The following is a 27709-nucleotide window of genomic DNA, read 5'->3' on the forward strand; positions in this document are numbered from 1 at the left end:
TTCCAAAAGTTTAGGAATTGATTCCTCAAAATTTGAAATAAAAACCAAAAGATCATCTGCATAAAGAGAAATCTTATGTATGGTTCCATTCATAGAGATACCAAGAATATTTTTAGCTTCACGTAGTGTTATAGCTAAAGGTTCCAATACAAGATTAAATAATAAGGGGCTTAATGGACATCCCTGTCTAGTTCCACGAGAAAGTGCGAAAAAAAGAAGACCTGCAGTTATCAGTAATGACAAGCTCAAGGGCGGCTTCCTATCTGTGGTTATAAACCAAATGAATGATAAAATGGACTCGGCCTCACAATGTAACTGGACGTGACCCTGCACCATATGTCTATCTGCACTGCACTTTCTCTGCAGCCATAATGCTTTGTTACAGTGATTGTTTTGTCGTATATCAGCTCAATGTACTGTTGTAATGTATCGATCTGTGTGGATGGTACGTCAGGCAAGATTTTCACTGTAGCTCAGTACATGATGAGAATAAACAAATTCCCCATTTTAATTGTGTGGAAATATTAGACAGACTGAGCTTCTGTTCTGGAACCTCAGAAGGAAACTTAACTGTTGTCATTTCTGTGGAATGCAAATAAATAGAAAAGGCTTCAATCTCACATTACGATCTGCAGTAACTGGGATCAGGTGACCGGTGGTGGGTCTCCCATATCAATATCAGAATCAGGTTTAATAGCACCGGCATGTGTCATGAAATTCGTTGTCCCTGCGACAGCAGTAGAACCTAATTCATAACAATAGATTTTAACAATTGTGACTTAAAATAAGAATATACATTTTAAGTAGTTAAATTATATAAATAGTACAAAAATATTTTTTAAATGTAATAAACTATTTTAATTGTGTCGACTATTTGACTGGCTGGGTTGTTGCTTTGGAAGAAGTGGAGTGAAGCTTAACTGAACTGTACACATTTATCAGAAGCTCAGAGAAATAGAAAAGGCTAAATTCTCACATCAATGGGTCAGACACCCAGAAATATTAGCTGCACTTCAGCAGGTAAAAACAGTGGAATAAAACATGCTGAAAATATTGCTGAAAAAACATATTGTCCACCACAACGAGAAAACGTGACAGATCCGGATCTCACTGCCTTGTCTGAACGGGGAAAGATGAAGCTACAAGTATAGGTAGAGCAGTGACCCGCAGATGCTGCAGATCTGCGGAAAAACGTGAACAGGAAACAGGATCAGGTGATGGTGGAGGGTCTCCCACCCCAGACGGAGAACCAGCTCCCCACCACTCTGTGGAAAGAAGCAAACTTGCCGATCACATCTCCTCTCACCTTAACTGTATTAGACATTTCAACCCCCAGGAAAAATATATCGTCTGCCCACTCTATCTATTCTTCTCGTAATGTTATAAACGTCCATCCAGTCTTACCCCAGCCTGCGCCGCTCTGGAGAAAACAACACAAGTTTGTCCAGCCTCTCGTTATAGCTCATGCCCTCTAATCCAGGTAGCGTCCTGGTAAACCTCTTCTGCGCCCTCTCCAAAGCCCCGACATCCTTCCGAGAATGGGGGCGACCAGAACTGTATGAAACACTCCAGATGTGGTCTAACTAGTTTTATAAAACTGTGTTACGAACTGAAACGTTTCAGAAACGAACCAGCAGTAATAGAGTTCACACTGGAGTCTGGCTTTAATGTTAAAACCACTCTGTTTATGAGCATCTACTTATAATATAGTAACTTAATGAACTAAAGGAAAGTTAACAATGTTATGTGTATATATGTGTAAATATAATTCCCACACTATCGAGCCTGCGGGAACAAAGCTTAGAGTCTTGAGATGGTAAATTAGGAAAGTTCAGTAATCCACGGAATAAATGATGGGAGAGAGATATTTGTAATCCAGGGTGAAACGTAGAGAAAAGACCGTTACATTAAAATAACCGCCGACGACGTTCTTATCCGTTGAATCCGTCCACATACGAGTTATCAGCGAAAGTGACCTGTCATAGGAATACCGTCTTCCAGGGGTTACCACACAACATACCCAGGCAAGGGTTAATACAAGATATTCCACAATCCACTCCTATGGATTATACGAAGTGACAGCCACAAACATTCGTTGTGGTTCTGTGTACCGATGATTAACCCACTCTTGTGGGCACAGGAGAGTTCCAAGCCTCAGCTGCGACTAACTGAAGCTATCAGCTTTTCCAGTCTCTCTCTCTCTCTCTCTCTCTCTCTCTCTCTCTCTCTCTCTCTCTCTCTTTAGACTGGCCGACTGCCTGTCTGCAGATCGCTCTCTCTCTCTCTTATGGTTCAGTCCACAGACAGCGCTGTCAGCCTGTGACTGACGTCATAGCCCCGCCTCCTCACGCCGGCGCTCTTAAAGAAACAGTCACAGTACGACCGCAGGCTCGTAACAGCTGCAACACAACTTTCCGACTTTTGCCTTCTTAACTACTAGATCAGTCTGTGTAGTCTCGTTCAGGGAGCGACGAAATTGGAGTCTAAGATCCCTCTGATCATCAACACTGTTCAGGGTTTTGCATTTAACAGTGTACTGTCTCATGCATTCCACCTACCGAGCTGCCAAGATGATCATCACTAATCAAATCTCACTGAGATTTCTCAGGTCCTGTTGAATTTATTGCCAAGTGCACAAGTACGGGAATGTACAGGTACAGAGAAACACTGGCTTGTGGCAGCATCACAGACAAGTACATTCAGATAACACACGGAACACGAATTATACGATTCTCTGCCTGTAACAATCTATAAATATGTTTTATGCCATTAACCGTATAGAAAATAGATTGTGTCATGATCAATATTAAAATGTGCGTTTGTGTCAATAACAGACTTGGAAATGTTGAATTTGGTCCCTGTTCCATTCTCCTGTAATCCACAACCAGCTCCTGTGTTCTTGTCACAATGAGGGAGAGGTTGTTTTCTTGACACCAGTGTGTCGGGGTGATGACTTCTTCTCTGTAGGCTGCCTCGTTATTATTTGGGATTCGGCCGATCAATGTAGTGCCGCCAGCAAATCTAATTATCAGATTGGAACCCGCCGCTGTAGCCCCACAGTGCACTATGTACTGATTGCAAAGCCACGAAATTGCATGTGAATAGCCTCCCCTCCCCCAACTCCACTCTTTCTGCGTCACCAGCAGACTGGGACATCTCACATCTCGCTGCCTCCGCCGGGACATTAAACTGTGAAAAACTGTGGTCAGGGACTGATCTCTGGGGTACTCCAAACGCCACCTCCTTCCAGTCTGAAATCGACCCACTCATCCAGACACACACCACCGGCAGTTTATCGACCTCCAACGAAAAAGCCTAATCGCCTACTCCTGAAGATCAATACCATTGCTGACTCTGAGTTTACCACCGTCAAATGCCGGGAGGGACATAATAATCGGAAAGTCTCTAGTCGCAGCCGCGTAAATAAAATGTGATCTCAGTCGGAGTGTGGCGCATGCTCAGAAAGCGAAGGAGACAGACAAACTGAGCCAAGTCACAGACTGATGAAGGGGAGGAATGATCCATTTCGATACAGAGAGGGAAGCGGAGAGTTTGATATTGTGCCTGATTCCGGAACTGTGGTCACTTAGAAGATGAAGTCTTGTCCCCCCAAATTGTTTTGAGTTGTGACTGTGTTTTTATCAGAAGGTACCATGGAGATTAAAATTATCTGAGCTGACATATTGTCCTTTACACACTGAAGTGTTTTGTAAAATTCAGCAGTGTAGAAAAGTCAAAGGATTTGTGTATGGGAATCACAAACACGACAGCACGTTAGTTCCGCTCTATCTGTCAGTTGACCAGTGCTTCAATGCCGGCGAACCTTGAATGTGGAGGCGGAGATGCTGGAGAAGACAGCACCTCACTCGCGACAAGGGGAGTCCGATCACGTGCCCGTGTCCGTGATCTGATTGGATACATCGCCATGACGTCATAGCACGGTGACGTCATTCACTGGCTCTCATTTTGGAAGGGATTCAGTCAGCCATCGCAGATACACCAACAGCTTCGCACTGGGAAGCGGCCGTTCACCTGCTCCGAGGGTGTGAAGAGACTCATTCGGTTAACCCACCTTGTGATGCTCCAGTGAGTTCACAATAATTAGAGGCCACATTTCTGTCCGGAGTGAGCAAAGAGTTTTACTCAATCATCCCAGCTGCGGCAATACCAGCAACTTCACATCAGGGAGGAAGTTCAACTCAGCTCTGTGTTAAATGTTTAACCAGCACGGTGACAGAAGGCAGCTGCGGGTTCATGAGGGACTGTTACTGTCAGATTCTGCAGTTCATCATCTTATACACCTGCATGCATTTCCTGCATGATTTTCTCCAGGCTGAATAAGACGATGAGCTCACTGTGCTTTTGATATTCTTCAGGGCTCTGGCCGAAGATGGTTAAACTCCTTCTTCCCTGCTCTTTTCAACGTTTTGGGTCATTTTCACCGATTTTAAAGGACTGTGCCTCAGACAGCTAGGTTGTTGCAATTGTTACGTACCAGCAGCAACAGATCACTAACGGTGTCTGGTTTTGATGTTAAAACAGCTATCGTTATCTGTATCTACTCCAAATATAAAAGATCAAACGAAATAAACAGAAGTTAACAGTGTTATGCGTATATATAGCTCCCAAACTATCAAGCTCGGGAAACAATGCTTAAAGTCTTAAGATGGTAATTTTAAAAAGTTCAGTAATCCACGGAATAAGTGAGTGAGAGGAGAGATTTGTAAATCCACACGAACATGTAGAGAGAAGGCAATTACGAAGAATTCCACACACATTCCACGCTGGGTAAACGAAATAACAGTCGCCGAAGATCTTATCCGTCGATTCGTTCCGAAATCCACTTAGAAATATCACATGGTGACGGTGACAGGAATATCGTATTCAAGTGGTTACCACAGAACACCCGGATTCCAGGTAAGGGCCAACAAAAGTGATACCACAGGACACTCCAACAAATCCACACATATGGATGATACGAAGTGACAGTCACACATCCGTTGTGCACTGCGTGCCGATGATCAACCCAATCTTCTGGGCATAGCAGTGACAAGCTGAAGTCTCTCCCTCTCTCTCTCCCTCTCCCTCTCCCTCTTTTTCCCGCTCTCGCTCTCTCTCTCTCTCAAGTCTGAAGCAGGCTGCGGTAGCTTGTGTCTGACGTCACTGTCCCGCCTCACTCAGGCACTTGAAGCAACATTCACAGTGAACGAATCTGCGATCTCGTAACACAATGCACCTCTAAAGTCTGACAGCAGACTAGCGAGTGAAACTTCGATGGTGCAGAATCAGAAACCAGAGTGTTGCCAGGCTGAGTCAGGCTTTGGGGCTCCAGAGAGAGATGGGGTCTAGAGTTTACGAGGAGGAGGAGGAATCAGACCAGAAGGATGTGGCTACAAAAGAAAGATTAGAAACATTTGGAAACTGGTTGACCGAAAAAAAATGTGGTTAATTTCTGCAAAACACTGGTGGAAATCAACAGATCCGGCAGCAAATGTGGAGAGGAATAAATAGACAACGTTTAGACTGAGCCCCTTCAGCACGCTTAGGCTGTGTACTCCGCTGCTTATTTGCTGCCTGAACTGCAGAGTTCCTCCAGCATTTTGTGTGTGTGTGTCTCTGTATTTCCAACAACTGCATAATCTCCTGTGCTTTATATCTGCATTTTACTTTGGCATTGGATACACTTTGATATTGAGTATATTGTTTATGGGAGTTTTCTGCGTTAAAATAGCTGCAGATTTTTCTATACACACACGAAAAAAATGAGGTATGAATATTGAACCAGAGCCTGCAGAAATATTTAATTGCACCGTGATTACCCATAAGGCTGTGCATTTAAAATTTCGCTTGCGCTGAAGCACCGAACAAATGCGCAAACGTCCATGCTGATGACGTCCCCAAGTATCACGCATGCACACAGTACACAGAAGGCCTTGCAAATACCGGGTGCAGGTAAGAGTGATTCTTTGTGTTTTTATCTTAAACACCGACTGAGGGACGAATCCTGTGAAATCCGGTCACCGTGACTCGCAATCCCGGGACAGTCCTGCTCTCTCCCCTCTCTCTCAGCCCCACGATCCGTACACGGGCCCCGGGGAGCTTCCGGCTGATGAGGGAATGGGAACCGATGGATCTCTCGGACAGAGCTGAGCTCCAGCTATCTAAATGCAAGGATTAGGAACTCAGAGAAAGGGAACAACATCTTTTACATCACCAGTTGAGAAAATCACCTTTGTTCTACCTCCAATCACAAACAAGAGAACATCTGCAGATGCTGGAAATCCAAGCAACACAAATTGCTGGATGAACTCAGCTTCAGTACACTTTTCCATAGATGCTGCCTGGCCTGCTGAGTTCCTCCAGCATTTTGTGTGTGTTCTTGTTCTGGACTTTTCTACCGGTGAGAACATGTTTTGTCCCGTTCTCTCTGGGTACATAATGATATCAAACACCTTTGTCCTGGGCAACAAGTAGCTTCCAGTTCACAAATGTGCCAGACTCCAATGAGACAGACTACTGCCCTTCCCTTCATATTCATTGGCATCACCATCACAGAGTTCACCACTGTCAGTCACTTGGGGGAGACTTCAGGGGAAATAGTTATGTAGAATACAGAAACTGGTGATACCTATGTGCATTGTGGTGATGCAAAAGTTGCTGGAGAATTTGCAAGTGGGAAGAAGTGGAGTGATATTTGGAAATCTGACTTTTTAAACATAATTTAGCAAGAAAACCACATATGGACAGTATGCGAAAGCTTTGGTGAGAAAATCCTCCATTTCCTGTTACAGGCCTGCTGCATAGGTGGTGTGAGAGTGCAGATGAACTCGATCAAACCCAGAGGAGATCAAAGTTCCTATCGACAGCGATTTGCTAGCTGTGAAAATGAATACCTCTCTGTATAAAATTCACTGTGCACATGTTGTCACTGGGTAAAAAATACACAGTACAAGATTTATGTGCACACTGGTTATTAAAAATTAGAGGGGTATTGGAAGGGAGACCTCCAGTGTCCCTGATGCCCTCACCTACAAGATGTGCATACAGCTGCAGCTTGTAACCCTGCACTTCAATGAGCTGCAACTTGAAATGGGTGAATTCCAGATCATCCAGCAGTTGGAGGGGGTGATAGATATGACATGAAGTGAGGTGAGTTACACCCAAGGTGCAGGACACGGGAAACTGGGTGAGAGTCAGGAAGGGGAATGAGGTTCAATGGCCATCATTGAATAATCTTGTGGCCATCCCCCACAACAACAGGTAGACCACTTTAGAAAGTGTTGTGGGGGGAATTACCTGGCAGAGGAAAATCAAAGGGTTGATAGGGGATTCGTTAGTTAGAGGGACAGAACAAAAGGCGACTAATATCTTAGGTTTGCTAGATGTAGCGTGGTGTGGGGGGGGGTGTGATATGGTTAAAATAAGTTGTAGGGGGAATGAGAGCCACAATGACAGAACAGATAGTGAAGAGAGTGAATGGAATTGAATTGACTTTGTTACATAAATACTTCATAAACATGAGGGGTAGAAAACTTTACATTACATCTCCTTCTAAATGTGCAATGTGTAATTTATAGTAATTTATAATAGATAGTTTGTACATAGGACAGTCAATATAACATAGAAATGCAATTGTATCAGCATGAATTAATCATTCTGATGGCCTGGTAGAAGATGATGTCCCGGGACCTGTTGGTCCTTTTGCTGTGGTACTGTTTCCTGGATGGTAGCAGCAGGAACAGTTTGTGGTTGGGGTGAATTTGGTTCCCAATATCCTTTGGGCCCTTTTTACACACGTGTCTGTGTAAATGTACTGAATGGTGGGAAGTTCACAAGTACGGATGCGCTGGGCTGTCCGCACCACTCTCTCTGCAGGTTCCTGAGATTAAGGGAAGTACAGTTCCCATGCCAGGCAGTGATGCAGCCAGTCAGGATGCTCTCAATTGTGTCCCTGTAGAAAGTTCCTAGGATTTCGCCCCATCCCCAACTTCTTCAGCCATCTGAGGTGAAAGAGGTGCTGCTGTGCTCCTTTCACAACACAGCCGGTATGTACAGACAATCTGAGATGTCTGGTGACGTTTATGCTGAGGAGCTTAAAGCTGTTCACCTTCTTAACCGCAGATCCATTGATGTCAATAGGGGTTAGCCTGTCTCCATTCCTCCTGCAGTCCACAATCAACTCATTTGTTTTTGTGACAATGAGGGAGAGTTTGTTTTCTTGACACCAGTCAGATGTTCAGACCTCAGATAGAGTCAGCAATCAAATAGTTGAGCATGGTGCGATGAATGTGCTGAGCTGTGTATATCACAATGCAAGAAGCATCGTAAGAAACCCAGATGAGCTCAGGAGGGAATTATGATATTGTAACCATTATAGGGACTTGTTTACACCCAACAGTCTGAGGGATTTAGAGGAACAAATTTGTAGAGAGATCGCAGACCATGCCAGGAAACAAAGGATAATTCAGTAAGTGATTTTAACTTTCCATATATTGACTGGGACTCCCATACTGTAAAAGGACTAGATGGGGTAGAGTTTGTCAAATGTTCCCTTAATCAGTACGTAGAGTTCCCGATGTAGAAGTGTGCAATAAGCTGTTAGGAAATGATCAGGGCTTGTGACAGCAATTAGTGATCGTAATGCCATGGGATTCAAAGTAAATATGGAGAAAGAGAGGTCTGGACCACAGGTTGAGATTCTAAATTGGAGAAAGGTCAATTTTGATAGTATCAGAAAGGATCTGACAAGTGTGGTTTGGGACAGGCTGTTTCCTGGCAACAGAGTACTTGGTAAGTGGGACTTGTTCAGAAGTGAAATTTTGAGGATATAGAGTTTGCATGTGCCTGCCAAAGTAAAAGTTGAAAGGTAACTGGTCCAGGGAACCTTGCTTTTCAAGAGAAACTGAAGCCCCAGATATTTTGTTCCTCTAAATGCCTCAGACTGTTGGGTGCTACTGAGATCCATTAATGACTACAAATCACAATTCCACGCACTGAGCTCATCTGACTTTTTTTTAGTCGTCTTCTGTTAGGTTCCAAAAGCTTCCAAATAGTTTTTGCTCTTTTGTTTGCCCTCTCTTTGACTTTTCTGTTGGCTTTGGCTTCTCATTCCAGTCACAGTTATGTCCTCCTGCCTTTCGAATGCTTCTACTTCTTTGGGATGTATTGATCACTCAGCTCCCAAATTGCTCCCAGAAACTCCAGCCATTGCTGCTCCGTTGTCACTCCTATCTTTCCCTTCCAAACAAGTTTGGCTAGCTTCTTTGTCACAGAAACATGGGGAAGCTAAGCAAAGAAACAGGCTACTTGGCCCATCTAGTCAATGCCAAAAGAACATTTAAGCTGTCTAGTGCAACTACCTGCACTGGAACCATCGCCCTCCATACCCCTACCATACAGGTACCTATCAAACTTCTGTGAATTGTAAAATCGAGTTCATATTCACCACTTGTGCTGACATCTTATTCCACACTCTCACGACCATTTCAGTAAAGAGCTTTTCCACATGTTCCCATTAAATTTTCACCTTCTCCACTTACCCATGATCTCTAGTTGTCAACCTACCCAACCTCAGTGGAAAAAGCTGCTTGCATTTGCCCTATCTATACTCTCATGATTTTCTATACTTCTAACAAATCGTCAATCCATTGTATAATTTCCTTGTTTATGTTTGGAGCCTTTTTTAGGTTTATAAGATAATGAGGGGCATTGATCGTGTGGATAACCAGAGGTTTTTTTCCCCCAGCATTGAAATGGTTAACACGAGGGGGCATAGTTTTAAGGTGCTTGGAAATTGATGCTGAGGGGATGTTAGGGGTAAGATTTTTACACAGAGAGTGGTGGGTGCGTGGAATGGGCTGCCAGCAGCGGTGGTCCAGGCAGATACAATAGGGTCTTTTAACAGCCTCTTAGATAGGTACATGGAGCTTAGGAAAACAGAGGGCTGTGTGCTAGGGAAATTCTGGGCGGTTTCTAGAGTAGGTTACATGGTCGGCACAGGATCATGGGCCAAAGAGCCTGTAATGTGCTGTAGATATCTCTGTTCTATGTTAAGGAGCAAAGCAACTTTGGTTATTCGCCGATCCTCTACTACCAGCCCAGCCACTAAGGATGACTTAATTATCTCTGCTAGGGACCCGACCATATCTGCACTTGTCTCCCACTGGGTCTGAGGGAGCACCTTGCTATGCCCTGGAGATTTATCCACCCTAATCTGCCTCAGGATGGGAAACACCTCCTCTACTTTAGTGTGTACAGGGTCCATGATGTTAATGATGCTTTTCTACACTTCCATAGACTTTGTGTCCCGCTTGCTGAGTAAACAGAGATGAGAGAAAATGAGGATCTCCCTATCTGCTTTGTTTCCACACATGGATTGCCACGCTGGTCTTCCAGAGGACCAACTTTCTCCCTTGCAATCCTTTTGCTCTTAATCTATCTCTAGAATACCTGAGGATTATCCTTCATCTTTTCTGTGATGGCAACCTCAGATCTTCTTTTAGCCATCCTGATTTATTTCTTATGTGTTCTCTTGCAGTTCTTATACTCCATAAGAAACTGCCTGTCTATCCCTGTTATGCAACTCCATTTTGTGCTTCACCAGGGTCTCAATATCTCTTGCAAACCAAAGTTCCCTACATTTTCTATCTTTACCTTTTATTCTGACAAGGAGATACCCGCTTTGTACTTTCAATATTTTGCTTTGAAGGCTTTCCATTTACCAAGCACACCTTTGCCATAAAGCAGCCTGTCCCAATCCACAGTTGCCAGATCCTGGTATCTTAATTCCAGGTGTTGATCCATGCCCTGAACACATCCACCTTTCCTACAATGCTCCTTGTATTGAAATATACAGGGCTCAGCATATTCACTGCACCATGCTCAACTTTTTCACTCCGACTTTGTCTGAGGCCTGAACAACAACAATCTCCACAACCTCTCCACTATCTGTTCTGTTATTCAGCCTCCCACTCCCCCTGAAACTTTAGTTTAACCCCCCCCCCCTTACCCCCACCTCCCGGCATGCAGCTCTATCATCCCTTTGGCTTTCCTCTCCCAGATCAATAAAAAGGAGGTGCATATCAGGTGCAGGCATATAGGAACAAATGGGGTCCTTATGAAATACAGGAAATTCAAGTGAACACTTATGAAAGAAATAAAAGAAGGCATGAGGTTGCCCCAGCAGACAAGGTGAAGGAGAATCCTCAGGGATTCTGCAGATATGTTAAGAGCAAAAAGATTGCAAGGGAAAAAAATTAATCCTCTGCAGGATCAGAATGTTAATCCATATGAGGAGACAAAATAAATGTGGGAGATTTTTTTTGCATCCATATTTACTCAGGAGATGGACACAGTGTAGAAGTGAGGCAAAGCAGCATCAACTTCATGGACCCTGGACAGATTACAGAGGTGGAGGTGTTTGCTGTCTTAAGGCAGATTAGTGTGGATCAATCCCCAGGGCCTGATAAGTTGTTCCCCAGGATCCTGCGGAGGACAAGTGCAGAAATTGTCAGGGCACAAGCAGAGATATTTAAATAATGATAAGTGACAGGTGAGGTACTGGAAGATTGGGGGACAGCCGATGTTGTTCTGCTCTTCAAGAAAGGCTCTGAATCTAAACTGAGAAATTGTACATTGGTGAGCTTGACATCAGTAGTGGGAAAGTTCTTGGAATGTTATGTGCAGGAACCCAATATATAAGTATTTGGATCGATGTGGACTGATTAAGGATAGACAGCATGGCTTTGTGCATGGTAGGTCATGTCTAACCAATCTTATAGAGTCTCTTGAGGAAGTTATCAGGGAAGTGGATGAAGGCAAAGCAGCAGATGTCTACATGGACTTTAGCAAGGCACTTGACAAAGTCTCATATGGGAGTTTGGTCAAGAAGTTTCAGTCACTTGGCATTCAAGATGAGATAGTAAATTGGATGAGACACTGTCTTTGGGAGAAGCCAGAGTGTGGTAGCAGATGGTCGCCTCTCTGACTAGAGGCCTGTGACTAGTGGTTGCCGCAGGGATCAGTGCTGGATCTGTTGTTGTTTGTCATCTAGATCAGTACTCTGGATGATAGTGTGGTTAACTGGATCATCTGATTTGTGGATGACACCAAGATTGGTGGTCTAGTGGATAGCAAGGAAGACTATCATGGCTTGCAGTGCAAACTGGACCAGCTGGCAAAATGGTTTGAGAAATGGAAAATGGAATTTAATGCAGACCAGTGTGAGTTGTTGCACTTTGGTATGACCTACCAAGGGAGGACTTTCACAGTGAGTGGTCGGGCACGGAGGAGTGTTGTAGAAGAAAGGGACCTGGGAGTACAGGTCCTTAATTCACTGAATTTGGTATCACAGTTAGATAGAGACGGAAAAAAAGATTTCAGCCCAATAGCCTTCATGAACCAAAGTACTGACAAATATAGATGGATTTTATGTTCACTTGTAGAAGACATTGGTGAGGCCTAATTTAGAGTATTGTGTGCAGTTTTGGTCACCTGCCTACAGGAAAGATGTAAAAGGTTCAGAGAGTTCAGAAAAAATTCTCAATAAAGTTGCCAGGTCTGGAGGACTTGGGTTATAAGGAAAGACTGAAGAGGTCAGGGCTTTAATCATTGGAATGTAGAAGATTGAGGGGAGATTTGATTGTGATAGAGGGGCATAGATAGTGTAAATGCAAGCTGGCTTTCTCCACTGAGATTGGGTGGGACGACAACCAGAGGCCATGGGTTAAGGGTGAAAGGTGAAATGTTAAGTGGAACATGAGGGGAAACTTCTTCACACAGTCAGTCATCCGGGTGTGGAATGAGTAGCCAGCATAAGTGGTGCATGCGAGCTCGATCTCAACATTTAAGAGGTTCGTGTAGGTACCTGGATGGTAAGGGTATGGGATTGGGCAATTTAAATAGTTCGACATAAACTAGATGGCCCAAAGGACCTGTTTCTGTGTTGTAATTTTTTATGACTGTGACAAGAACCTGAAATAATACAATAATTCACTCTAAATCCTTTTATCAGACGTGCGGACATCTCAGCAGGAATTTTTCATATGGTGTTAAAACTGTGGCACTTTAAGTTAATAATACATAAAAGAAAATCCCAGTTGCACGAGGGAATAATACCAATGGAGAGAGTCAAACTGAGTGAGGGTACAAATTGGTGATGGCAGAAATGCCCCATTCTTTATAGAGACAGGAAGAGCATCAGGGAATTGATGGTCATTCCAGATACCAGCACTCTGCCCAGTCAGGAGATGATTTCTCTGTCCAGCTTGGGTTGAACCTCACTGTAACAGTGTGATACAGATCAAACCTTGGCAACTCAAGTAATTTCAACTGAAATATTGTCCTAAACCCATTGATGGATTTTGCAAATCTTTTTACAGGTTAAAAACGAGAAGGAATTTGTCGCTGGGAATCTCAAACACGACACGCCAGATTTGCTGTCTCTGTCTGGATGTTTAAGAAGTGGAGCAAGGGACTCACTCGATCATCTTTCCTGCTCAGACCATGGAATGGATTCACTCGGTCAACTGACCAACCGGCACACCCGTCATTTTACACAAGAGAAAGGCCGTTCACCTCCTCAGACAGTGGGAATGGATTCACTCGGTCATCTCAACTGAAGGTACATTAGCAAGTTCACACTGGGCAAGGCCATTCACCTGTTCTGTGTGTGAGAAAGGATTCAGTCAGTTTTCCCACCTGTGGACACACCAGTCAGTTCACACCAGGCAGAGGCTGGTCATCTGCTGAATTTCTGGGAAAAGATTCACTCAGTCATCTGACATAATGGCTCACCAGCGATTTCACACCAGGGAGCGGCCGTACACCTGCTCAGTCTGTGGGAAGAGATTCATTAAATCATCCCACCTGCTGATTCATCAGCAAGTTCACACTGGGGAGAAGCCGTTCACCTGCTCAGAATGTGGGAAGGGATTCACAGATTCATCCTGCCTACTGGTACATCAGCGAGTTCACACTGGGGAGAAGCCGTTCACCTGCTCAGAATGTGGGAAGAGATTCACTGAGTTATCCAACCTACAGAATCATCAGCGAGTTCACACTGGGGAGAAGCCATTCACCTGCTCAGACTGTGGGAAGAGATTCACTCAGTCATCCCACCTACGGAGTCATCAGCGAGTTCACACTGGGGAGAAGCTGTTCACCTGCTCTGTCTGTGGGAAGGGATTCACTGATTCATCCACCCGGCAGAAACATCAGCGAGTTCACACTGGGGAGAAGTCGTTCACCTGCTCAGAATGTGGGAAGGGATTCACGGATTCATCCTGCCTACTGGTACATCAGCGAGTTCACACTGGGGAGAAGCCGTTCACCTGCTCAGAATGTGGGAAGGGATTCACTCAGTCATCCAGCCTACAGAGACATCAGCGAGTTCACACTGGGGAGAAGCCATTCACCTGCTCAGACTGTGGGAAGAGATTCACTCTGTCATCAACCCTACTGGTACATCAGCGAGTTCACACTGGGGAGAAACCGTTCACTTGCTCAGTCTTTGGGAAATGATTCACTCTGTCATTCCAACTACTGAAACACCAGCGAGTTCACACAGGGGAAATGCCGTTCGCCTGCTCAAAATGTGGGAAGAGATTCGCTGGATCATCCAACCTACAGAGACATCAGCGAGTTCACAATGGGGAGAAGCCGTTCACTTGCTCAGGCTGTGGAAAGGGATTCGCTGAGTCGTCCCAACTACTGGCACACAAGTCAGTTCACATTGGGGAGTGGCCATAGTTATGAATCCCTGGGTTTCATTTGCTGTGGACTGTCATTTTAAGAGAGATTAAGAAGGTGAATCGGTCTGACATGCAGCTTGTTTACATTGCTCGCAGCTTGTTTCATTTTAACCGAGGACACAGACACTCAGAGACAGATGGAGACGAAGGAGGAAAAATGGAAGGATCAAAACCAGGGAACTAGTGGCCAAGGGTCACTGTTTGGAACTTTCCTATGCCCACAAGGGTGGGTTAATTATCGATTCATCGTACATCGGATGTGTGGTTGTTACCTTGTTTGAGCTATAGGAGTGGATCTGATTTGGGGTATCCTGTGAAGACCACTGATGCGTTAACCCTTGCCTGGGTGTGGTGTGGTAATTCACTTGAAGACGATACCCCTTGTGACAAGTCACTTTCGGTGATAAATCATATATGGGTTTGGAACGACGACAAATAAAATCTACAGCAACTGTTCTCTCGTTTTACCACCATGGAACCTGTGGAATTTGACATAATTGCCTTCTCTCGACATTTACGCTGGATTAGAAATATCTCTCATCACCTATTCCATGGTTGAACAGAACTTTCATACTTTGCCTTCTCAAGACTCCAAGCGTTGTTTCCCCCAAACTCAATAGTTTTGGAGTGATATTCACACACATATATACACATAACAATGTTAACTTGTGTTTATCTTGCTTGTTACTATATTATAAGTAGATTCTAATAAAGATAGGTTTAACATCAAAAACAGGCTCCAGGTGTAGTCTATTGCTGCTGGTTCATTTCTAAAGCGTTACGATTCATAACAAAATTGGGCCTGCGTCCGGGATAGTAACAGTTTTGGGGGGCGGAGACATTAATTATCAATTTCTTTGGGGAAGTCCCTTTTGATTTATTTGTGTGTGGAAAATCAGAAGCAACGGATGTTGATAGATGTCGGGAAGCGCTAGCCTCTGAGACATTAGAGGACGCCGGAAGGATTGAGTTGTTGAGTCTTGCCAGAAGGTTAAACCTTGCTACGGTGAAATCGACAATGAGGAGGGCACAGATGCAGAGGATAATAGCTGAACATTATGTATCCGAGGGTGTGTTTAAAGTGGAGTTGGAGGTGTTTCCTGAAAGTGAACCTCGCGAGCTTGAGCTCCAGTACAAGTGAGAAAAATTAAAGATGGAGGCTGCGGAAAGGCAGAGGCAGTTTGAGGCTAGAGAGGCAGAAAATCAGAGAGGAGGCAGAAAAACAGAGGGAGGAAGCAGAAAGACAGAGGCTGGTCGAGCTGAAACGATAGAGAGATTGCAGCAAAGGAGTCTGGCGTTAGACTGTAGTAATGTTTGAGGCCAGTCGGGAAGTTAAATTGGTACCTCCATTTGACAAGGCAGAGGTTGATAAATACTTTCAGCATTTTGAGAAGGTTGCTCAAAGTTTAAAGTGGCCAGAAGAGGGTTGGCCTATTCTCTTCCAAAGTGTAATTAAGGGGAAGGCTCAGCAAGCCTATTCTGCTTTGACAGTTGATGAAGCAGCTGATTATGACATATTGAAATAGGCTGTGCTCATAGCTTATGAGTTGGTCCCAGAATCATACAGGCAAAAGTTTAGAAATTTGAGGAAATCTGTGAACCAGACATATGGAACTTGCTTATGAGAGGTTTGTGTGTTTTAACCGCTGGTGAACATATAAAAATATAAATGATGATTTTAACAGCTTGAAAGTGTTGCTTTTAAGTGAAGAATTCAAACGGTGCGTCCCTGATGACATAAAGGCGTATTTAGATGAAAAGGATGCTGCCACTTTGCAGGAGTCTGCTGGATTAGCAGATGAGTTTGCTTTAACTCCTAAGGTTAAGTTTATCCCGAATAAGAGCTTCCAAAAGAGTAGCAAGGATAACCAGGGTAAACCAGAAATTAAAGCTGGGACTAGTGACAAGAGTAAGGATGAAGGGAAGCAGTTGAAAGATAAATATTCTGGTCTTGCTTGTTACTATTGTAAGAAAGCTAGTCATATGATGGCTAATTGTTGCCTCCTGGGGAAGAAAAAGGAAGAGGAGGCAGTCCCAAATGCCTGTATTCCGTATGTTGAAGCACCAGTAAACCCACAGGGTTCTGAACATCCTGTTGAGGCTCAGTTAAGGTCTGAGAGGTCTGACCGAGTTAAGAAGGGATTCGATTATTTTATGTCAGATGGGTTTGTATTAGTAAAGGAAGGGTCAACTCCGGTACCAGTGAAAATTCTTCGAGTTACTGGGGCTTCTCAGTCACTTATATTAGACAGCATTCTAAAGTTTGGCGAAGAGACTAAGACTGGTGAGGTAAATCTTATTAAATGCATTGGGGGCGACATGGTTTCTGTGCCTTTGCACAACGTATCTTTATTGTCAGGGTTGGTTTCGGGACCTGTTAAGATTGGAGTATGCTCCAGTTTGCAAAAGGAAGATGTTACTTTGCTGTTAGGGAATGGCCTGACAGATGGTAAAGTTGTTCCTGCAGTGCAGTTGACAAGTAACCGAACCACTGACGACCCACAGATGGATTTTAACATTTATACTTCCTGCGCAGGAACTCGAAGTATGGCTAAAATGTCTGCCGACGCAGACGAGTTTATCGCAGAACAGAACCAAGACCCTGAGTTTGAAGCTTTAAAAAGAAACAGCTTTCTCAGATGATGAGATTAAGAAAGTGCCAGTCGGGTATTATCACAAGGGTGGAGTGATAATGAGGAAGTGGAGGCCACCTGCTATACCAGCGAATGATGCATGGGCAATTGTTCACCAAGTTGTAGTTCCTAAAGTTTATAGGACTCAAATTTTAACTTTGGCCCACAGTCTGCCCTCAGGTGGCCATTTTGGAGTGAATAAAACTGTAAGGATTATGTAATAATTCTACTGGCCTAATCTGAGGAAAGATGTTGTGACCGTTTGCAGAACCTGTCACATTGGTCAAGTTGTCGGTAAACCTAATCAGGTCTCCACAGTGCCCCACTGCAGTCTATATATAACTGCATTTGGTGAACCCTTTTCAAAATTTATAGTGGATTGTGTTGGCCCATTGCCAAAGACTAAAGCTGGCCATCAGTGTCTGCTAACTATTATGTGTACTGCATTCAGATTCCCAGAGGCAATACCTCTCATAAATATTAAAGCTAAAACTGTGGCGAAGGCTCTTACCAAGTTTTTTTTAACTTTATTTGATTTGCCTATATAAATCCAGTCTGATTAAGGAAGCAATTTTACATCTAGATTATTCCAGCAGGTATTTTATGTACTGGGAGCTAAGCAAATTACATCGTCTGCGTAACATCCAGAATTGCGATGGGTTCTAGAAAGATTTCATTCTACCCTCAAAACAATGATAAAGACATAATGTGTTCCACACTGTCTCTCTCTCTCACTCCGTGCCTTGGAAAGGCTTGAAAAATACATCATCGGACGCACGCACGCACACGCCAAAAAAAGACATACTGTGTTGAAAATGGAAAACACTGAGATGAAGGAATATATTTGCTTTTGTTCGCAGTAAGAGAGGTGGTAAAGGAATCACTGGGCTTTAGTCCATTTGAATTTGTATTTGGTCATAGAGTGAGGGGACCTTTGACCTTGTTAAAAGAACAGTGAATTGATGGGGATGTGCATGTTACCTTGTTCGACTAAGTTTTGAAGTTCAACAATGAACTACCCCAGGCCTGTATTCTAGCGAGACAAAACTTAAAGATTTCTCAAAACAAAATGAAGTGTTGGTTTGATAAGTGAGCTTGCGAAAGAAAATACCAGGTGGGGGATAAGGTGCTGACCTTATCTCCAATGCTGACAAATCCACTTCAGGCAAAACTAAATGGACCCTGTGAAATAGTCTCTCAAATTAATAATGTGAATTATGTTATCAAAACACCCGACCGATGTAATCTAACACACGTGGTACAGATAAATATAATAAAGCCTTATTTTTACAAGCAGGCACCATCTGTGAGTGTTGTTGTCAAAACATATGAATCTGTCAACCCTGAGAATGAAGCAATTGACTTGTCTGAGACTTTTCACAAGCCAAACGTGGATCCAGTTAGGCTAATGAACTCGGTTGTTCCAGAAAACATTGATAACAAGTTGGCTCATCTGCAGCCAAAGCAACAACAACAGCTGAAGGAATTAATTCTGCAGTTTAAAGATTTATTTCCCGATATTCCCAAGCAAACCACGGTCGCAATACATGATGTAGATATTGGTTAAACCGATTAAACAACACCAATATCGCATGAACGTAGAAAAGTGTAAATAGGCTGAGCAAGAAATTGAAAATATACTGGAAAATGGTATTGTTAGCCCTTCAGCATCAGATTTGAGCTCACCCTGCGTTATTGTGCCCAAACCTGATGGTAGTGTTAGATTTTGCACTGATTATAGGAAGGCAAATACAGTAACAAAAACAGATGCCTATTCTATCCCTAGGATAGATGATTGCATCGATAAGGTTGGAAAATCTGAATTTCTTACAAAGATTGATCTGTTTACAGGGTATTGGTGTGTTCCATTGACAGACAGAGGTAGAAATAATTCTGCATCTGTGATACCATCTGGGTTGTATGAATACAATGTTTTGCTGTTTGGAATGAAAACTGGTCCAGGAACATTCTGGAAAATGAATGATTCTGTAATTCGAGGGTTGGAACACACAGATGCCTATATCGACGACTTAGTCACAGGGAGTGACACTTGGGAAGAGCATATCTCTGCAGCAGAAAAGCGGTTTGACAGGTTTTCCCAGGCCAGCCTTACAGTTAACTTAGCTAAGAGTGAATTTGGCCATGCCATTCTGACCTGTCTTGGTCAATGCAAGTTGGCTCCTGTTCGGCCAAAAGTCCAGGCAATTTCTTATATTCCTTTTCTGACTGCTAAGAAGGCTCTTATAAGGTTTCTGGGAATGGATGGATATTATCGTAAGTTCTGTATGAACTTTGCTGCTATCGCTCTTCCTCTGACTAACCTGAAGAAGGGTGAAAAGTTTGTTTGGACCGAGCCTTGACAGGAGATCTGACAGGAAGTCCAGGATTCAGCTACACAAGGCAGGGTGAAGGCCGAGGTCTCTGAGCTCCTTGTCGATACTTCATGCCTTTGTATGGCTACTGCTCCGCCCATGACTGCAAGGAACTGCAAAGAACTTTGGAGAGCAGAGAACATCAGAGAAACAAGCCTCCACTCCATGGACTCTCCCTACACTTCCCCTCCCTCGGAAAAGCAGGCCATATACACAAAAAAACCTCATAACCTGGACATTCTTGCTGCAAACCCGCTCCCACATTGGCGGAGAGATACAAAAGCCTTAAAGTGCGTAACACCAGGCTGAAGGACGGCTTCCTGTCTGCAGTTATAAGCCAAATGAATGATAAAATGGACTCGACCACACAATGTAACTCGACGTGACCCTGCACCGTATGTCTATCTGTACTGCACTTTCTCTGCAGCCATAATGCTTTGTTAGTTATTTTTTGTTGTATATCAGCTCAATGTACCATCGTAATGTATCGATCTGTGTGGATGGTACATCAGGCAAGATTTTCACTGTAGCTCAGTACGTGATGATAATAAACAAATTCCCCATTTTAACTGTGTTGAAATATTAGACAGACTGAGCTTCTGCTCTGGAAACTCAGAAGGAAACTGAACTGTTACCATTTCTGTGCAAAGCAAATATCTGGAAAATGCTTCATTCTCACATTACGGTCTGCAGTAACTGGGATCAGGTGACCGGTGGTGGGTCTCCCATATCAATATCAGAATCAGGTTTAATAACACCGGCATATGCCAGGAAATTCATTGTTAATTGTTAATTCTTAACAAAAGATTTTAACAATTGTGATTTAAAATAAGAATATATATAGTACAAAAGTAGAAAAAATAAAAATGTAATAAACCTTTTTAATTGTGTGGAACTATTTGTCTGACTGGGTTGTTGCTTTGGAAATTCTGAAGTGAAGCTGAATTAAACTTTACACATTTATGAGAAGCTCAGATAAATACAAAAGGCTAAATTCTCACATAAATGGGTCATACACCCAGAAACGTTGGCAGCACTTCAGCACGTCGAAACAGTGAATGAAACATGCAGAAAATATTGCAGGAAAAAAAACATTGTCCACTCACCGTGAGAGGAGGTGGCAGATCCGGATCTCACTGCGTTGTCTGAACGGGCAAAGATGAAGCTACACGCACACGTAGAGCAGTGACCCGCAGATGCTGCAGATCTGCAGAAAAACGTGAAGAGCAAACGGGATCAGGTGACGGGTGGAGCGTCTCCCACCTGAACCGGTGACTCTGCTCCTCTCCCCTCACACACTGCCCGACCCATCCGCCGCATTCCCCACATTATTCCATATTTACACCAGATACATGTCAAATTTTCCAGACCATATCTACCCCGATCCCTTTCCCTCCACCCCCAGGTCACAGAGTCACAGGCTCGATTCCCATCCCGGTCCGAAACATAATTCAAGCCCAAACAGGAAGTGTTCACGTTTCATTTAAATCAGTTCTGTGTTTATAAACACTAATTTCTATTCACATTCCTCCTGCTTCACTGGACAGGAACACTGAAACATCAAGTGAGAAACAGCAGGAGGTGGCCATTCGGCCCCTCTAACCATCAACAAGATGGCGGCTGCTCCCCCATCTCAGCCACGTTTCTGTCCGATCCTCATTTCCTCGATCGCTTCGGTCTCCACACATCTGCCGGCCTCTTTTCTACATGAGGATGATCACTGAGTCTTCACCGCCCTCAGTAGAGGGGATTTACAGATATTCACCACCCTCTGAATGGAGACTTTTCCCCTCATCACAGTCCCGGGCAGTCCACCCCCTTTTTCAGAGACTGGGATCCCTGGTTCAACCGGTAATAATGTTGTGCATTTCAATGTGTTCACCTCTGAGTCCCCGATTCTCTAAATGACATTTAGAGTTATCACGTTTGATCTTTCTTCAAGTTATGACCCCACCACTCCAGGGATCAGTGAGGTGAAACTTCATAATCTTCTTATAGCAAATACTCTCTAACCTCTTTGCTCATCCTCTATGGAATTAATTTCCATCTTCTGCAGCCCCGTGTTGCCCCAGCTACTCACCTCCCACCTTTGTCAGTATTTTCAGCTTCCACCTCCCCTCTCACCTGGATCCACCTCTCACTCCCCAGCTCTTGCCCCATCCCCACCCCTCACCTCTTTTCTCTGACTATTTCCCGTCCACACTCAGTCCAGAGGGAGGGTCTCGGCCCGAAATGTTGACGGTCCATTTCCCTCCACAGATGCTGTCCGACCGGAGTTCCTCCGGTAGTTTATTCTTTGGTCTGTTTAACCCGTGTTAGTATGGGGAGAGGCATTTTACACCATATTCCAGAGTTAGGGTTAGAGTTAATGGACATCTCGGTGAGACAACAACATTAATCAGGGGTTTCATCACTGAATCCAATGTTGTGGGATGTAAAGTCCCCTGTTATGTGTCCGGCTGTGCCGTGTTGTTGGTGGAGTGGGCAGCGTGGTGTTTGTCTCGATTCGGGTCACAACACCAGAATTGCCAGCGGGGTCCACACACAGTGTATTAGTCAACAGAAAACCTCTCGTCCCTGCAGTCTTTGTCTCCTGGTAAACTCAACACCCTGACAGTGTGGACCATCGATACCCCTTCCTCTTAGAGTCAGGGAATCATTCAGACAGCTGATCGCTGAGAGGAATTATATTTATTGGTCATTAAAGTTCGCCCAGATTCGTTTGGACGGATTTGATGTGGAGTTCGGGGTGTCACAGTGAAAGGGCCGGACGGCCGAACTCTCCCCGTTGTCCAAACATTCTTCCAGGTGAGGCAACATTTCACCTGTGAATCTTCCGGGATCGCCTGTTGTGTCCGCTGCTGCCGATGTGGCCGCCTCTACACTGGTGACACCGGCTCCTCCGCAGTTGTGCCGGGTAGGAATATTTTTTAACGGGTGTCGATATTCTTCTTCCCTTTTGTGCGGGTGGGGTGGGTCTGGGTGGTTGATGATCGTGATGCCGTCCTTTTTGATGCGGGGGGTGGGGAGGGAGTTTCATTTTTTTTCTATCTGAACGATTTCATGATTTTTTTGTTTCGTGGTTCTCTGGAGAAGAAAAAAAAAACTCAGCGTTATTTATGTATACCTGCTTTGATAATAAATTAACCTTTGAACTATCCACTCCGAGCGGGACTTACTTACTTCGTCACTCAGACAGGAACAGTCTGTGAATGCTCCCACCCAGCTCACCAATTCCCCTTACACCACAGATATATCTGTCCAGATACTCCCCACACAAGTCAGGCTGGAGCCAAAAACATTTACTACATGACAGACCCTGAAGACAAATTACAAAATAGTCACAATGGCTTACACACACAGAACAGACTGAAGCTGTCCTATCTCTACACATGAGTGCACAAGGAGATAAGCATCCTGAAACCCTAGCTAGCTACCCTCAAGAAGAAATATGGCTCAGCATGGCTTAGTACATCTGTTGATCATCAGCAGTTTCTTTCATAAAAACAGGCTGCTATAGTTTAACGAAGTGTTAACCCTTTAACATACTTTATCATTCCCTCCTTTAGATTATTACATGATCAACAAAGCAGTAACATTTTACAGAGAAAGCAACCAAGTAGAGCATTGACTTCTCATTGGGTAAAAACGGCATACATCAGTAATTATAACAATGATATGTACAACCATTTGGACATTATGCAATATCATGCCGCACATATTACCGACAGTTCTTCGAAGATCTCCATTCCGACCCTTCGGTGAACCCGTGTAAATCCTGCCCTACTCTCTTGATGCTGCCAGTCTCCTTGGCAGTGTGCTTGGAGAGGGATGTAACGTTAGTAGCCTCATCAGGGATATAGGTGCAGCATTCTGTGTCAATAACAGCACAGGTTCCCCCTTTCTCAGCTGGAATAAAATCTAAAGCCGTACGATTCTGTACGACTGTTTGCCGGATTGCAATCATTTCAGTGGATATTTCTGTTAGTTGGGCCTGTGTTTCTGTCAGGGCCCCTGCAATATTGTGGCCAGCTCTTCAAGTGCTTGTAGCCAAATTGATTATCTCTCATGAATTCCTGGCTACTCCATAGGAGAGAAAAGCAATCATCCAAAATCGCTCAGTCTCAGTTATTCCTCTCGGCTGCTGGGCACCTGCAGTTATGGCCAGGATGCATGTTTCCCAGTGTAGGAAGTTCAGTTTGGTGGGTGCCTGCGATACCATCCCTCAAAACACCGACAGCCACAGTCATCTCTGACTGGACCACAGTCAGATCATCACCGGATGTGGTGCAAAGCGGGGGGCAAACATAAGTGGAGATGTGGAGAAAGCGAACCAGCTGAACAACTTCTTCAATAGGTTCGACAGCACAATCTCACCCTCACTGCAGCACTCCACACCAGGCTTACTTCCCTCACAGGAAAATATCCACTCACAGGAGACCTGGCCCACGCCCAGGTTTACGGCTGCACAGGTGGAAGGTCAACTGAGGAAGATCTGTACCAGCAAGGCGGCTGGACCGGATGGAGTTTCCCCACGATTACTGAGGGCCTGTGCGACTGAACTGGGAGAACCAATACAGCGCATCTTCAACATGAGTATAGATCAGAGAAGAGTACCCAGACAGTGGAAAACATCTTGTATTGTCCCGGTACCGAAGAAACCACAACCAAAGGAGTTGAATGACTTCAGACCTGTTGCCTTGACGTCGCACGTGATGAAGACCATGGAGCGGCTGATAATACAGAATCTGAGGCCACAAACCAGGCACGCCCGGGATCCGCTTCAGTTTGCGTATAAGGAGAAGGTGGGAGTGGAGGATGCTATCACGTATTTGCTGCACAAATCACTCTCTCACCTAGATGGGGTCAGTTGTGCTGTGAGGATCACATTCCTTGACTTCTCTAGTGCCTTTAACACCATCCAGCCCAAGATCTTAAAGCACAAACTAACGGAGATGGGAGTAGACTCTCACATGGTGGATTGGATAGTGGACTACTTGACAGATAGACCTCAGTATGTGCGGTTGGGAGACTGTAGGTCTGACACAGTGGTCAGCAGCACAGGAGCGCCACAGGGAACCGTACTCTCTCCGGTCCTGTTCACCCTGTACACATCTGACTTCCAATATAACTCGGAGTCCTGCCATGTGCAGAAGTTCGCTGATGACACGGCCATAGTGGGGTGTGTCAGGAATGGACAGGAGGAGGAGTATAGGAAACTGATACAGGACTTTGTGATATGGTGCAACTCAAACTACCTGCGTCTCAATGTCACCAAGACCAAGGAGATGGTGGTGGACTTTAGGAGATCTAGGCCTCATATGGAGCCAGTGATCATTAATGGAGAATGTGTGGAGCAGGTTAAGACATACAAGTATCTGGGAGTACAGTTGGACGAGAAGCTAGACTGGACTGCCAACACAGATGCCTTGTGCAGGAAGGCACAGAGTCGACTGTACTTCCTTAGAAGGTTGGCGTCATTCAATGTCTGCAGTGAGATGCTGAAGATGTTCTATAGGTCAGTTGTTGAGAGCGCCCTCTTCTTTGTGGTGGCGTGTTGGGGAGGAAGCATTAAGAAGAAGGACGCCTCACGTCTTAATAAGCTGATAAGGAAGGCGGGCTCTGTCGTGGGCAAAGTACTGGAGAGTTTAACATCGGTAGCTGAGAGAAGGGCGCTGAGTAGGCTACGGTCAATTATGGAAAACCCTGAACATCCTCTACATAGCACCATCCAGAGACAGAGAAGCAGTTTCAGCGACAGGTTACTGTCGATGCAATGCTCCTCAGACAGGATGAAGAGGTCAATACTCCCCAATGCCATTAGGCTTTACAATTCAACTGCCAGGACTTAAGAACTTTTTTAAAGCTAGTATTAATGCTTTTTGAGTTAGTGATTTAGATGCATATCATATTATTACTGAGTTAAGTATTGTATGTAATGAGTTTTTGCTACAACAAGTGTATGGGACATTGGAAAAAATGTTGAATTTCCCCATGGGGATGAATAAAGTATCTATCTATCTATCTATCTATCATCTCACTCTCTTCCCCAGGTGTTATTTGAGGAAGCCCAGGCTGAGAGTTCCTCACTCTGGTTGAGCAGGATTACTGACATTGGAATCATAGTTTTACCCAGCAGGCCCCTAGTTCTACCTGTTTGGCAAGGTGTGACCGAGAGACAGAAAGGTTTTAACATGGGGGCCCCCAGAAAGACATAAACACGAACACCTCTGTTACATTCCCGTAACGGTTTAAATGAACCAGCAGCAATAGACCACACCTGGCGTGTGCTTTTGATGTTAAAACCATTGTCTTTATTCGTATCTACTTATAATATAACAAATTAAGCTAGATATTCAAAAGCTAAAAGTGTTATGAGTACACATATGTGTAAATATAACTCCCAACCCACTGAGCTCAGGGAATACCAAGCTTAAAGTCTTGAGATGGGAAAGTATGAAATTCAGTTCATCCACGGAATCAATGACGAGAGAGAGATATTTGTAATCCAAGGTGAATGTCAAGAGAAGGTAATTACGTCGAATTCCACAAATTCCACAGTGGTAAAACAAGATAACAGTCGCTGTAGGTCTTATCCGTCGTTGTTCTAAATCCACATACGAATATCACCAGAAGTAGCTTATCACAGGAGTACTGTCTTCAGAAGGAACTACCACCCAAGCAAAGGTTGACACAGGTAGATTCCGCAAGGTACTCCCAATCCAGATCCAACACACAAAGTATTAGTGACTGTGATTTCCACAGAATATCCCTTCTCACAAGTGGTTACCACATAACACACCCGAATCCAGCTAAGGGTTAACAAAAGTGGTAGCCACGAGATACTCCAACAAAATCCCCATTTGCATTATACGAATTATCGCCAACAGTGATTGGTCACAGGCGTACCTCTACAAGCGAATTATCACACCCAGGCAAGGGTTAGCACAAGTGGTCCTCACAGGACACTCCCAATCCAACAGATCCACTCCAATGGATCAAACAAAGTGACAATCACACATTCGGTATAGGCTGGATCAATAGTCAACCCACCTTGTGGGCATAGGAGAGTCCAAACAGTGGCCTTTGGCCACTAGGCCCTTTGTTTCGAACCTTCCATCTTCTTTCTTTCTCTCTGGCCGACTGTGTTTGTGACTGTCCTTGCTTAAATAAAACAAACTGTGAGCTATGTAAACACAAGCTGCGAGTAAGTGTAAACACGCTGCACAGTCAAATAGTTCTCTCTCTCTCTCTCTCTCTCTCTCTCTCTCTCTCTCTCTCTCTCTCTCTCTCTCTCTCTCTCTCTCTCTCTCTCTCTCTCTCTCTCCACTCCCCCCCCCCCCCGGGAAAGCCAGGCTTGTATACACAGGAATTTAGGAGAATTTAGAATTTAGTATTTTCTCCCCGTATTCCCTTTTAGTTATCTTCTGTTGCTCTTTAAAAGTTTCCCAATCCCCTGCCTTCCCTCTCATCTTTGCTATGTTATACACCTTTTTGATTTTTATACTGTCCTTGACTTCCCTTGTCAGCCATGGTCGCCCCCTACTCCCCTTAGCTGGCATTTAACACTGAGATTGGGTGGGACTACAATCAGAGGCCATGGGTTAAGGGTGAGAGGCGAAACGTTAAGGGGAACATGAGGGGAAACTCCTTCACACAGACCGTCATCCGGGTGTGGAATGAGAAGCCAGCGCAAGTGGTGCATGCAAGCTCCATATAAACATTTAAGAGGTTCGTGTAGGTATCTGGATGGTAGGGGTGTGGGAGTGGGCAGTTTAATTAGTTCAGCACAAACCAGATGGCCCAAATGGCCTGTTTCGGTAATGTAATTTTCCACAAGAACCTGAAGTAACGCTAATATTCACTCTAAATCCTTTTAACAGCTGGGCAGACCAACCATTCACCTCAGCAGGGATTTTTTATATGGCGTTAAAATTGTGGAACTTTAAGTTAA

At 44.3% G+C, this 27709-nt stretch overlaps 1 pseudogene; it reads left to right on the forward strand.

The window, feature by feature from the left end:
- Positions 1–27709, forward strand: part of LOC140721759 (uncharacterized) — a 53040-nt pseudogene that overhangs the window by 6477 nt on the left and 18854 nt on the right.

Source organism: Hemitrygon akajei, unplaced genomic scaffold, assembly GCF_048418815.1.
Source record: "Hemitrygon akajei unplaced genomic scaffold, sHemAka1.3 Scf000061, whole genome shotgun sequence".
In the NCBI taxonomy this organism is placed as follows: Eukaryota; Metazoa; Chordata; class Chondrichthyes; order Myliobatiformes; family Dasyatidae; genus Hemitrygon; species Hemitrygon akajei.